The sequence below is a fragment of the Monodelphis domestica genome, chromosome 6 (genome assembly GCF_027887165.1).
Source record: "Monodelphis domestica isolate mMonDom1 chromosome 6, mMonDom1.pri, whole genome shotgun sequence".
NCBI classification, from domain to species: domain Eukaryota; kingdom Metazoa; phylum Chordata; class Mammalia; order Didelphimorphia; family Didelphidae; genus Monodelphis; species Monodelphis domestica.
The window spans coordinates 271223839-271235210 of record NC_077232.1 but is presented as its reverse complement, the minus strand read 5'-3'; the positions used below and the strand labels follow the sequence as shown (position 1 = coordinate 271235210).

At 40.8% G+C, this 11372-nt stretch overlaps 1 pseudogene; it reads right to left on the bottom strand.

Annotated features, from left to right (window-relative positions):
* Nucleotides 1-220: 220 nt before the first annotated feature.
* On the bottom strand, nt 221-7531 carry LOC130455240 (deoxyhypusine synthase-like; annotated as a pseudogene).
* Nucleotides 7532-11372: the final 3841 nt, after the last annotated feature.

Sequence of the window (11372 nt, the reverse complement as noted above, 5' to 3'; positions counted from 1 at the left end):
TTTGTCCCCGAGGCCAAAAGGTTAGGAGGATAGGCCTCTCCTTCCCTATTCAGTGTCCTACCTTAGGTACCTTGCTTTACATACTCAGAGGTTCGGGGACACACAGGCGAAGACTCGTAACCTCATCCCTTCACTCCCGCACACCCCTAAACACACGCACACGCACACACACACACACACACACACACACACACACACACACACACACAGACCTTTCCAACTAACCCTTTCTGGAGCCCTCTGAAGCCTGCTCCTCCTCCTCTCCTTGCTTTCCCCAATCTAAGACCCAGGCGAGCTGCCGACCCCTTTCTCTTTCTCCCCACTCTTCAGCTTGTCCGCTCTGTAGGCTCCAGATGGCGGCTTCGCGAGCTCGGCTGCCGGCCCCCAAGACGCCGCCCCGCAGCAGCCGCCAGTTGCTCCCTCCCAGCTGCTGCAGAAGACGAAGAGGGGGCCGGGCTCCCGGGAGCCGAGAGAGGAGCTGGCGCTCGTGGAGACTGCTACAGGCTGCAAACCGCAAACTGGAAGGGGACAATGCCACGAAAACCCCCAGGGTAAGGAGGAGGGTTAACCATAAGAGGGAAAATGGGAGGGGAAAGAAGCGGGCGTTGTCTCTGCCTTCTCTTCCCAAATCCCCAGGGTCAGCTGAAGTGCTTGATCCACCAGGGGAAGTGCGGAGTATAAGAAAAGGTACCAGAAGGGGGCGCATTCCTAACCAGGCAATAGGGCTCTTCCTTCTGGACAATATTACCTGTGCAGCATCACCCCACCCCCACACCTCTATCACCATCCACAAGTCTGGAAAACACATTGGTTTTTGAAATCTCTTTCACTGCCTTGCTCGGTCGTTTTTCCCTTTCCCTCTTCCACCTTTTTTATCTTTTCTTTCTTCTCCATCCTTTCGGCCTTCCTCTCTTCTCCCTTCCCTCCCATTCTTTCTCCCTTTCTTTCTTCCTCGCTTCTTTCCTTCTTCCCTTCTTCCCTCCTTCCTCCCCTTTCCCTTCTTCCCTTCCCTACCTCCCTTCCTTCTTTCCTTCCTTCCTTCCTTGCTCTAAACATGGCCTCTTCGTGCCCTCTCCACCCCATTCAGTCTTCTTAAAAAAAAAAAAGCCACACAAAAACTCTAATTCTTTCCATCTTCCTCACAACACCCTAAAAACGTTCCCTGAGAGACTGTCAGCTAGAGCATACATGCAGTAGCGAATACCTGTCGTTTCACTCCTGCGAGATTCCTCCCACCCCTACAAAGGCACCTGAGTAACAAAGAGGCTTACCCAAGGAAGAGACTACTGCGGGCAAGAACCCCCAGAAAAAGTACCAGGGTTTAATTTTTAAATCTTTATCTGGAGGACTGACTTCTTTTGCCCAGGTAAAGTAAATCAGTGTCTTTCTCCCATTCTGAGAGAGAGAGAGAGAGAGAGAGAGAGAGAGAGAGAGAGAGAGAGAGAGAGAGAGAGAGAGAAAGAGAGAGAGGAGCGCTCCAACCCAAAGGCCCAAAGGTAGCTTTACGCTTAGCTAGCATACACCAAAGCCCAATTTGAAAGCTTAAATGTGCCAGCAGACTCGCAGCCAAAGATAGTTGAATATTCTAAAATGATGTAAACCTTCTTGGACTTCTCGATACCTATAGTAATCAACACAATGTCCAAACAGGGGTCCACAATTTAAACCGAACTCTGATCTGATCTGCCACGTGCTGCTCTTTCCAAGTTTCAAATCCATTGGAGGGCTAGTTCGGCTAGGTCCCACCCTAAACCCCCTAATCTACATGAATCACAATGGAGAGCGCATATCAAATAGGTCCCTGGGTCAGTCTGCCTCTTAATCCTTAACGAATGATGAAGAGCTGCATTAGGCAACGCTCCCATTAATCCCAAACGTGAGCAAATGCGATTTCTGACCTACTATATTTTATTTTACGGGTATTTCCATAGCAGTTTGGACTTCTTATAGAAATGTTTAAAGGCAGAAGGAAATCCAATATGGGGAAATGTGATGAGAAATCTTCTGTTATAGAATCAAATAATTCAGAATGGATGCAATTCTTGACCCCAAGGAAGGGTTGAGAGGTGAGAGGAGAGCCTTAAGTGGGTGGCAGAGGAGGCGAGTGTGAAGAGAGAGTGGAGGCTGATTCTCTTCCGACATATCAGACATGTTTAAGGCTCTTAAATTTTTCTATATTCATAATTTTCAAAGGCTTCGGAGAAATTGGCTTAATTTGGGGACTGGCCCAGGGTGGAGCTGCTTGTAGCGTTGGTAGGTCTCGGATCGCCCACCCACCTTGAGGAGGAAGTCTAGACTTCCCACCTTCTGCCTCTCCTGTGTAATGCCAGATGATCAACAAGGGGCTGTTTATCGCGCTTGAGATTTCAGTATCGTGTCATTAACTTAATCATTTCTTCATTTTATTCAAAACAGTCTTCCTGTCCCTCATAATCGTAATTTGCGCCATTGCTTTTTATTTTTATTAATTAGGGAACTGAAAAAAAAAGATTACGGAGGCTCAGGACAATAAATTAGCTCTCTGAACAAACGAAGAGACAGACTTGTTTAAGGAATGTTTGCATGAGTTGGGGCACTAAGTAACAAGAGGGAGGAAAGTAAGGTCCCATTAAATTACGTGTCCAGCGTTGGACAGAGCGGCCAGCTCTCTCTGTCGCTCTATCTCTCTCTCTGTCTCTATCTCTGTCGCTCTGTCTCTGTCTCTGTCTCTGTCTCTCTGTCTCTGTCTCTCTGTCTCTCTGTCTCTGTGTGTGTGTCTCTCTCTCGCTCTCTCTCTCTCACACACACACACACACATCATTTCTTCGTGCATGGATTAGTTAGCAAACTATGTCCCCATCATCTGATGGGTAGGTTTACAAGCCAATAACTGGGCAGGATTCGCATCAGTATCCCTATTACTGTCCGAGCCTGTTCCCCTTCCATCCAGAAAAGGCACAAACCCCTTCAGTAGCCTGCCACACAGGCAAAGGCAGATAGAAAGATCCTGCCACTGTTTGACTCCATGAAATCGATCAAGTCTCCAGACTGCGAAAACAGAACACTTTGCCCCTGTCTGTGGTTTTGCCTGAACCTCTTTATCTTTCAATTGAAAACCAATTAAAGGTTTCTATAAATCTGCTAACACCCCTTTTATCTGGAGACCTCTGATGCATGCTATATTGCCCTTCAGACGCCTCTTCCATTTTTTGTTTTACAATTGTTGTATCAATATAATGCTTCCTTTCTTTCCCTGTCTCTATAGATACAGATACACAAGGAAAGCTAAAGGGTCCGAGTGCTATTCAGAGCTTTTCATTTGTCCTGCAACCCTAACAGTAGTGTCCTTTCTCTCCTGGCTGCTTTTCCCTGCTTCGGGAGCAGCAGTTATCGCAGAAGCAGATGGCTACTGATTGGGCGAGCTTTGTGGCCTTAATGCTGAATACTTTATGGAAAAGGGCTTTATCATGCTTCGTTGGGCAGAGGAACAACGGGAAGAGATTTATGGCGAGTAAAAATAAATCTTTTTTAAACTTGCAACTCCTTTTCACTCGTTGTCAACTTTGCCCAGAGTCGAAATCCAGAGGAAAAGATTTCATTTAGCCAGCAATAAATATGTAGTCAGAGAATTGAAAGATTATGGGATAAAAGAAGGAACTTAAAGTGTTCCTCTATCAAACTTTGGGGGGGGGGGATTTAGAGTCATGAATCAAGTCCAAAAATACAAGCATCTTTTCCAAAGATGTTAGCATCCTGAAGAAAATAATATAGTTTAACTGTATATGGTATTGCAATTTGTAGAAATGAAAATAAATGACAAAGTAGCCATTTAAAATCTAAAGTAGGGGAGATGAATGGAAGAATTGTGGGTTATACAGACAATACATTAGAAAGAAGCATTTCTAAACTTGTGTATTCAGGATGCCCAGAAACTGGAGTCTGAACTCTTAATCAGTAGTATGAACCATCTTCAGAAATTTTATTAGGTTTATTCCTTCATTCGTGGTTCTTTCCTTTAAAGAGTGCTCCTAAAAAATTCACCCCTAAAAAAAGCCTCTCTAACCCTTACCTCTCAGGCCTTGGTTCGGTGGTTATTGGCCCAAATTGTAATCCATCATGGATAGACTGCATCTTATGACTCACTAGTGCCTGCTATTTCTAAAGATCTGCCAGGGTTGAGACATCCTAGCAGCTGGGTGCCAACACACACACACACACACACACACACACACACACACACACATACACACATACACACACAGAGTCATCATTATCATGCATATATTGGTACAGAAAGACATGCACATTCAAAGATGCACAGCTATACCTCTATATAAAGACACACACTGGACTTACAAAAATATATATGGAAATTCATACCCTACCCTTTTTTATCCTTGTACCTCCTCCCAAAAGAAAACAAACAAATGCATTTATGAGTCTTCTCCTGTATTCCTTCTCATCCTTACTCTCCTACTTGTCACTTCTTAACCTCAAAATTATTCACTTAAGCCTTTGCCCTTACCTCTACTACTCCCTCATTCCTGTCCTTTTGGCCTTTCTTCCAGAATAGGTCAAGATGACAGATTGGAGACACAAGTGTGGTTTCTAAAAATCTCACATAAATCTCTTTCAATTCTTCCCTCCCCTCCCTTCCTTTCCCTACTCTCCACTCTGATTTCAAAGTGTCCTTTGTCCCATGATTCCTTCGAGAGAGGAGAAAAAATCAAAGAATGTGAGGGATAAGCAGAAAAGAGAGAATCCTATTATTTTATCTCTGTCCTGTGGGATTTCCCAGAGAGAGAGAGAACAGGTTCCCATCCTGGACAGGAGACAGCATTTCTTTATTTTATTGTAGAATAGCAATCATGGGTTAGAGCTACCTTCTGGAAAATAGCTGGTTTTCAATTCTCCCCCCCAAAACTTTTTGTTGTTATTACGTGTGTGCAAATGCTAACATGACTAAATCAAATATGAATCCATAACATCTTGGAAATGTGGAGAAAAGAGCCAAAAGGGAAAAATATACTTGCAAACAATGCAAGGAAGTAGACAGCAATGACACAGAATAATTCCCTCAGCTAATGGGCTGCTTCTTGGCTTCATCCAAGGGTCAGGCAACTAAGGAGATGAAAGGAGAAGGGAGGGACAGTTAAGGAGGTAGAACAAGGAAATTATATGCACTTCTTTATCCTTCACTTTTCAATATAATATTTTCTCTTGTCAATAGTCTAATTTCTCTCTTTCCTGAAAAGTTATAAAGCTATGACTGCTTTGATTGATCTTATGAACTATACAATGCAAGAACTACTCTTTTGTTTTTATTCTCTTTATTCTCAACTAGTCCACTGTTTTCAGCAAAAGTGCATTTTGAACTCTTTTTAAGGGATAATGAGTTTATTTCATGTCATTCTTATCTTCCAACTTTGTCCCATAGGTTACTTTCTCACTTTCCTGAAATGATTGGGAAAGATTTCTCAGGACAGTATTTGTTCAGGAAGTACTCTTGGGTCTTTTTGTCCTTGGGAAGATGATCCCTTAGGAGGGAGTGCAAACCAAGACCTAGTTTGTATTAGCATGAAATTCCAATTCATAAAAATTACATATATATGCATATATATGTATGCCTGTTTACACAGTCTCCTTATGAAAAAACCTAACTTTGGTGCATATCTAAAAAGATAATCTATAGATCCTACAACTATCTGAGGCTTCTGATTGGGGCTAAAGAATATTTATTCTGACTCCTAATTTCCCCAAAGGGAAAAGGTTTATCTATCTCCTTCGAGGCCAATTCTTTGAGTAATTTCCTGGGTCATTTAAGAGATATGACTTGCACAGCAAAGTCCTCTCATGTGCCAAAAAGAGAAGACATCAATTAACACTTAAATTTTGGTCTTAGCCCCAAACAAAACCTAAAAGAGCAGGTAAAGTTCTGTTCTCCACAGGGGTAAAAATGTTTCTTCCAACCTCTCTGTTGCTTGTTCAGGGCCCCAAATTTGTGTGGTAAATACATCAAGATTCAGGGAAATACTTTAAATCACACTGGTTATATGCATTTTTAGCCAAAGAGAAAACAGTATATTTTTTAAAATGGATTTGTTATGGATTGTTTTTCTTCATCTAATATCAACCCATTCCTCCTGCCTCTGACTTCAAGACATTGAAGTTTTGCTTTGTTTTAATCTGGGGTTTGTGTATTGTTGCTGAAGACTGTTTAAATAGCCTTAGAATCCTCAGGATGGGACAGCTGAAATCTCACAGCTGTGTCAGGGTATAGGATTAAACTAAGTTGATTTTTCAGAAAAGGATATTGACTTGACAAGAATGGCAGAGTTAAAGATCATTGCTTTTCTTTGGGGGCAGCAGGGAGTGAAGGATGACCCATGGAGTTTATTGGACTTTGGGATCTGTATGGTTAACTGCCATATAGAAATCTTTTCTCAGTCCTGGGTATTTGTTGACCTTAACTAGAGCACTATGAGGGTTGGGGAGAATGGGAAGAGATACCTCTGAGACAATAAAGAAGGGGTCAGAATCCATCACTCCTCCCCTCTAGCTCTCTGTTAGAACTAGCTACTCAGTCATATCTCTCTCTCTCTCTCTCTCTCTCTCTCTCTCTCTCTCTCTCTCTCTCTGTGTGTGTGTGTGTGTGTGTGTGTGTGTGACTAAGTTGCTGATTTTCTGGGCCAAAGTCTCTGCAAAAAGCAGAGAAAAGACAAGAGGTGCATTAGCATCTATCTTGACTGGCCTAGCATCCACTTATATTTTACTTCAGGACACAGATTCATCTGACCTCACAGATAAGTCTGAGTCATCAAATTCCTGGGTCTTGTTGATATAGACAGTAAAATCAGCCCTGTTCCTCATGATGTTAGCATTGGCATTGTGATGTTTTACCAAGCCTCTCCCAGCTTGGCAAGGCTGTCCTGAATATATTGATGCCCTCCATGATGTCCATCACCAGTTCTTATATGAACTGAAAATCATATCTCCAATAGAGCCTTCTGTTAGAGCTAGGCCTAGCACTGGAAGGTTGTTCTATGTTCGATAATACACAGACTCAGGTTTGTTGATTTCGTTCCCCAGTTATACAAGCATCTTTGATAGTGTCTGCTTCAATTCCTCTATATTTTGCTTCAAAACCATCTGACCTAGAATTAGCACCAGAAAGTCCTCAAATTTGCAGCAACTATCATTGGGAATAAGCAAGTTTGTAATCCTGTTAATGCCATTTTGGCTCATATACTTCCACTTTAGCATAAATTTACCCAGTTATTCAGGTATAGGACATTTGATCAGATCCTTCTCTATACCACCTGTTGTGTTGCATGAAGAAGCAAATGGTTTCTCCTATAACTAGAACTGATGAGATTTGAAGTATAGCACAAGAAGAATGTTCAAGCCATTTAGTTGCTGCTGGCTCTAGCTCAGGTTGATGTGGTTCTTTTTCCCTCTTCCCTAGAGGCTGCAGCTTCTTCTCAATCATACAGCAGAAGGCAAGCACAGAAGCACCACCATCATCAGGGATGTGACTGAAACTGTAGTCCATGACCTAGATGACCCTGTGGGCAGCACTTAGTTGTGCCTTAGAACAATGGCTAGGGCTCCCCAGCATAGCAATGGATTGTATTTTCCCACTCAACTTAGAAGGTTTCTGGGGTAGAAGAAGAGAGTAGTCTTCACTATGATGGTACTAGTCAGGTTTACAAAAGAATGAATAGCAACCTAGAGGTGAACAGATGCTGACACTAAATTAAAGGATGGAAAAAGGTATAGACTTGAAGTCTATAGGCTAGAATCTCCTTGAGTTCATTTCTTTTTAAGATTAGTTCTCTGGAAGTGTGTGTGAGTGTTTAGAGAGACAGAGAGAGAAAGAGGGTCTAAGTTTATACATTTGTAGAAGATTCATGTAATTTTTCATTCCCTTCCTTGTATATGGCTTTATAAGTCCTCAATCTTAAATGTGTAATTAATTAGTACCTGTTATCTCTAAATTTCACATTCTTTTCCACTGATGTTCAACTTTTCATGACCCCTTTTGGGGTTTTCTTGTCAAAGATACTGAAATGGTTTGCCATTTCCTTCTCCAGCTCATTTTACAGATTATAAACTAAGGCAAACAGGGTTAAGTGACTTGCCCAGGGTCATAGCTAGTTGTGTCTGAGGTCAGATTTGAACTCAGGGAGAGGAGGCTTCCTGACTCTAGGTCTTAGGTGCCCCAAATTCCTTAGGAGTCCAAATTTATGAGTAGAGAAAGTAGCCCTCAAGGATAGGAACTAAAGTCTGGCCCTGGGATTTAATTAGTATGGGAACTCCCAGAGAAGAAAATCCACTCTAGTGATTCAAGGGTTTGCCTAGAAAATGGAGAACTTAAATGAATAGCTCACAATCACATAGCCATAACCAACAAAAACAAATCTCTCTCTCTCTCTCTCTCTCTCTCTCTCTCTCTCTCTCTCTCAAAGGTAAGACTTGAACTCTAATGCTTTTTTACTTTGAAGTCATCTCTTTATTCACCATGTCACATTCAATAGGGTTTGGATTTTTCTCTCACTGAATAATAATAATATGCAAATCTTTCAGGCAAAAATTACTGTCTATGTTATATGCCAGGCACACTGAAGTTCCATGTTAAAGTTGCGAGAAGGAGGAGAGGAGAAATATAATACATACTTGGCTTGAAGTATTTAAGGAAACAGGAAGGACTTACTTTTTTCATACCAATAAATCCCATTAATTTTTGGCATGGTTCTTTGTACACTCTCATCCTATAAATATTTCCTTTAAACACATGTAAAACCCAGTAGAATTGGGAGCTGGCTATAGAAGGTGGTGGAGGGAGGGGAGGGAAAGAACATGATTCTTGTAACCAAGGAAAAATATTCTAAATTGACTAAGTAAAATTTTCAAAATAAATAAATATTTCCTTTAAAGGCCTTTATTTTGTTACATTTTCTTTTGTCAGATATGCTTACCAGCTTAGTAAAATATCACTCATCTGGTGTTAGTAGTATCTATAGTAAATTTACTTCAGAGTATGCATTATACAGTAGAAGGCACCTTATCTCACCAAAGAAAAGCAGGAAGCTAAGAATATGCAGAGAGGATTTAGGAATACATTTTAGTAATAGAGTCCCTCCCTTTATAAATCTCTCCTTCTCCCTGCTTACAATATTCAAACCCTCCCCCTGCCCCATCCACAAGGCAAACATGTATCACAAATACTTCTTAGGGAGAGGTATTATTTATAGTCATATATACAAAAAACGAAATGATGGGCTTGAGAGTATTTCAATACCCAAAGATGGCTATATCTGTACACTCTACCAGCTTTTGGACTCTTCCTAAACAAGAAGAAATCTCTAAATAAATAGGTAAAATGTATTCATTTCTGCAGTTTTTCTCAACCATATACTCTAATGGATCCTTTAATTAAAAAATTTATGGCCAAGAGCCGTGGTGTGTGTGTGTGTGTGTGTGTGTGTGTGTGTGTGTGTGTGTGTGTTTTCTTGGATATTTTCTGTCTTACTACAGAGCAGAGCTCCTCCTCTTATTCATGAAATCATAGAATTTGAGTGAGAAAGACCTTAGCTGACATTTGTAACATTTTGCAAATCCAGTGATTTCAAACTAAATCCTATATCTTTCTGCTAAACTCACCTTGCTCCTTCTACTTGACCATTGTATTTCACATTTAAATAACTCTAATGTTTGCAATCCATTTCCTTCCAATGATATGAAGAAAGTGAAGCTCAAAGAGGACAAATGATTTTAACCCAATAACATCTCTAGGAAATACCAAAGGCAGAATTTGATCCCCAATTATTCTAGACTTCAGAGTTCGTATGATTGCCACTATCCAATACAGGCACATACCTATGCTTTTTGACACATTTAGTTTCCTCCAAGTGCTGCCTCCAGCTCTTATCTATATCTCCTTATTTTCCTTATTTGATAGCCTGATGTTGGATTTATTTGATGGATTATTTTATCCTTCCTTTTTAAAAAGCAAAAACAAAAAACATGAACTGTGCAGTGCATGAAATTTCATGTACCTGGTAATCACAGAGGGAGCTTTGCAAACACTCAATCCGTTTAATGTAAAATGTGAGCAGTTTTAAAGCCATAGGTAATGCAGTTTGGGATTAAATGTAAATCTCCTCTCAGGTCTCTCAGGTAGAGATGGAGTTAGTTCCTATTTTGGCTACTAATTGCTGTCCTCAAAGCCTTCCTCCTTCTCCCCAACTCCTAGTCCTTTTATTTTTCACAATTGCTCTCATTGTTCCTGAATATTATTTCTTTTTCCTCAAGGGGAAAAAAATCCAAGCAGGAATCCTAGAGGCTGCTTCCAAGAAAAGAAATCATATGCCTGTGTGCCCTCTACCTAAAGTCTTTCTTAGCTCTTTACTACTCCAGATCTTTCTTACTCTAAGATAAACCTTCTATCCACTGTGCCACCTCAATACCCACTACCAATGCAGGTAACAACTAGAAAGGTCAGAAAAAAAGTCTTGTAGGAGGTAGAACGTGTTGAAGGGATTTTGATATTCTAAAAGGGGAAGTTAGGGTAGAGTGTATTCTAGTGAAAGAGGATAACCTCAGTAAAGGTAAGAAGACAAGAAATGGAACACGATGTAAAGAAAGACTAAGTAGGCTCATTTGGCTGGAAATACAGTGCTAAAGTGTATAAGGAGTAAGGTTCAATCAGTCTGATTCCAGGTTGAAGCCAGACTGAGATAGATGTGTAATTGACAGATGGACACTGACCAACAGACATTCAGACAGACAGATGGAGTGAGTGGGATAGAGAATGGTGATATCTGTGCTTTAGGGATATAATTTTTCCCCTACTCTGGCGGCTGTGTGAAAAATGAAGAGAAGATACTGGAGCCAGGGAGACCAATTAGGAGATCACTGAAATAATCCAGTTGATGAAGGCCTGAAATAAAGTGGCAGAACTAAAGAGAACTGGATTGGAGACATGGATTGGAGTGACAATGTGAAAGTACAATTGATGAGTCCAGGATATAAACCTGAATCATTTGAAGAACTTGGAAGTTAAAAAAGGGATAGGTTTGAGATAAAGAGAAGTTCTATTTTGGATATATTGAGTCTAACAGAAAGTTCATAGGCTCATAGATCTAATGCTAAAAAATAATTGAGTTCAACCCCTGAGGACTAGAAATTTTAAGTGGCATGACCAAGTACTGCTAAATGTCAAGAGGTGGGATGCCAGAGTCTCTCCAAATGCTGGGATCCACAATATTTTTCATTCCATCTCTCTGTAAATATGAAATTAGTACATAAGAAAGAGGCTAGGCCTATGGATTAAGACTGCTTTTGAGAAAATAATACTGTACCTTAAACATTTTAATTAGAAGAATTCTGTT